A 2,500-nucleotide genomic window follows, 5' to 3' on the forward strand; every position below is an offset into this window, starting at 1 on the left:
GGGTCCCGGGGGTGGGGTGGGGTGCCGAGCCTCCCCCACCGCGCCGCCTCCGTCTCCGGCGCCGGTCGCGCCCCACTGTCCGCGACCGCCCCCGCACGGGCGGGGCCCCCGGTGCGTCTCGGGATGGGTGGCGTGGCCGTGGCGCGGCGCGGCGCGGCGGTGGCGGCTCCCCGTGGGGGGCCCCCCGCCCGCGCGCCCGCCCGCCCGCCCGCCGCCTTTCCGCCGCCGGCCCTGGACCGGTTGTTCCCCCGCGCCGGTCGTCCGTCCTCCGCTCCGGGCCCTCCGCCCCCTCGCCGGGCGCCTCTGCCTGTCCTCCGAGCCCGGGGCCTCTCCTCCGTCGTCCGTCCGTCTGTCCGTCCGTCCGGCTCTTGTCTCTCGCTCTCTCCCTTTCCCGCCCTCCCCCCCCGCGTGCCCGCCCTGCCCGCTCGCCCCCCCCCCCCGCGCCTCCCGTTGAAGCCTCCCTGAACGCCCGCGGTGGCGAGCAGGGGGCCCGGGAGGCGGGTGCAGGGGTCAGGGGGCCCCGGGGGCGGGGGGGTTCGGGGTTCGGGAGAGGAGCGGAGAGGAGAGGGCCGCGTCCGGGCGCGAGCGAGCGAGCGGGGAGGTCTCCGAGGCCCGGTTTCGGGGACACGGTGGGGACGTCGTCGGGCGGTGGGCGTGGGTGGTGGTGTCCCGTGTGGCGGTTGGGCCCGTCGCCCGGCCGGGGCGCCCCCGAGTCACGGGCCGGTAGCGCCGGGGCCCGCGTGCTGCGGGCGGCCGCGGGCGGAGAGCGTGTCGGTCGGCGTCGGGGGTGGCGGCGAGCGTGGGGCGCTCCGCCTGCCCCTCCCCGGCCTCGCCCGCCTCCCCCCTCTCCAGGTACCTAGCGCGTCCCGGCGCGGAGGTTTAAAGACCCATGGGGGGGTCGCCCGTCCGCCTTGGGGTCGGGGCGGTCGGGCCCGCGGGGAGTCGGGAGGCCCCTCCCTTCTCCCCCAGACCCCGCTTCCTCCGCCCCCGCCCCCGCGGGGCCGGGGCGCCGCGCGCCGCGCCACGCCGGCCCTCCCCGCCGCCGCGGCCGTCGGGAGGGGGCTACCCGGCGGCCGTGGTGCGGGGCCGGGTCCCGTGTGCCCGCGCGCGTGCGCGCCCCGCGTCCCTGACGGGGGGGGTGTGTGTGTGCGCAGGTGGGAACCCCCCGGGCGCCTGTGGGGTGTCCGAGCCCGCCCCGTCTTGCGGGTCGGTGCCGGGCGCCCCGTCGTGAAACCTTCCGGCCCCGCTCCGGTCTGCTGTTTTCTGTCTCGTCTGACTTGGCCGGCCAGAGGCAGCCCTCCCTCCGTGGGGGAAATGTGCCGTGCCACCGGCGGGGGACCCCGCCGAAACCCAGAGAAACCAAACTCGTACGACTCTTAGCGGTGGATCACTCGGCTCGTGCGTCGATGAAGAACGCAGCTAGCTGCGAGAATTAATGTGAATTGCAGGACACATTGATCATCGACACTTCGAACGCACTTGCGGCCCCGGGTTCCTCCCGGGGCTACGCCTGTCTGAGCGTCGCTTGACGATCAATCGCCCCCCCGGGGTGCGCGCGCGCGCGCCTTCCCGGGGTGGCGCGGCTGGGGGTTTCCTCGCAGGGCCCCGTGTCCGGGGCCCTCTGTCCCCCTAAGTGCAGACGCGGTGCCCCTCGTGCCGAGGCCACGGGGGCCCCGCTGCCCGCGAGAAGGGAAGAGAGCGAGAGAGAGCTCGCGACGAGGCCCTGGCCGTGGCCTCCGCGGTCGGTCCCCTTCGGGAAGCGCCCTCGCGCCGCAAGCGGTCCCTGGGCGTACCCCCGGGGCTGTGTGCCGGTGGGCGGGGACGGTCCCGCGCCCTCGCGGCCGGGGCCCGTGGTGCTGGTGGTGTTGGGGCCGCGTCCGCTCCGCCGTCGTTCGCCGCCCGCCCCCGGCGGCGTCCCGGCGACGGTCCGGCCCGGCCCGGCCGCCTCCTCCGCGGCGCCCTGACCCGCGCGCGTCCGGGGTCCGTGCCCGCCCCCCCGCCGCCCTCGCCTTCGCCGTGTCGGGGCGGGCGGCTCGGGCCGACCCGAGGCCGAGTCGTTGCGTGCGCGGCCGCGCCCCGGGGATGCGTGCCCCGGCGGCGACCCGCGGGACGCCGCGGCGTCGTCCGCCGCCGCGCGCTTTCCCCCGGGCTGCGGCCGCGCCGCGCCGCGCTTCGTGCCGGCCCCCGAGCCCCGCGTCGTGGGCGTCTGTCGGTGGTGGATGGGGGCGCACGGCGTCCGTCGCTGGCCGTGGCGGGGGGCGTCTCGCGGCTGCGTGGAGGATGGTGTGCTGCGTTGGCGTCGAGAGAGAGAGAGAGAGAGAGACAGAGGGAAGAGAGACAGAGGGAGAGAGTTGGGAATCGGTCGGTCGTGGAAGGAGACGTGGGAGGAGGGTCCGGCGTTCGGGGGGCGACCGCCGCGTGTCCTCATCCACCCCTGCCTTCCACGCACGCCGTCCGCCGCTCTCCTCTCCTCTCCTCTCCCCTCTCCTCTCCCCTCGTC

At 77.8% G+C, this 2,500-nt stretch overlaps 1 non-coding gene across 1 annotated transcript; it reads left to right on the forward strand.

The window, feature by feature from the left end:
• The first annotated feature begins 1,371 nt into the window (after positions 1 to 1,371).
• Positions 1,372 to 1,524, forward strand: LOC131749189 (5.8S ribosomal RNA). Its single transcript, XR_009333258.1, has one exon. It is a non-coding gene; the product is annotated as a 5.8S ribosomal RNA (ribosomal RNA).
• The last annotated feature ends 976 nt before the right edge of the window (positions 1,525 to 2,500 follow it).

Source organism: Kogia breviceps (assembly GCF_026419965.1).
Source record: "Kogia breviceps isolate mKogBre1 chromosome 20 unlocalized genomic scaffold, mKogBre1 haplotype 1 SUPER_20_unloc_1, whole genome shotgun sequence".
In the NCBI taxonomy this organism is placed as follows: Eukaryota; Metazoa; Chordata; class Mammalia; order Artiodactyla; family Physeteridae; genus Kogia; species Kogia breviceps.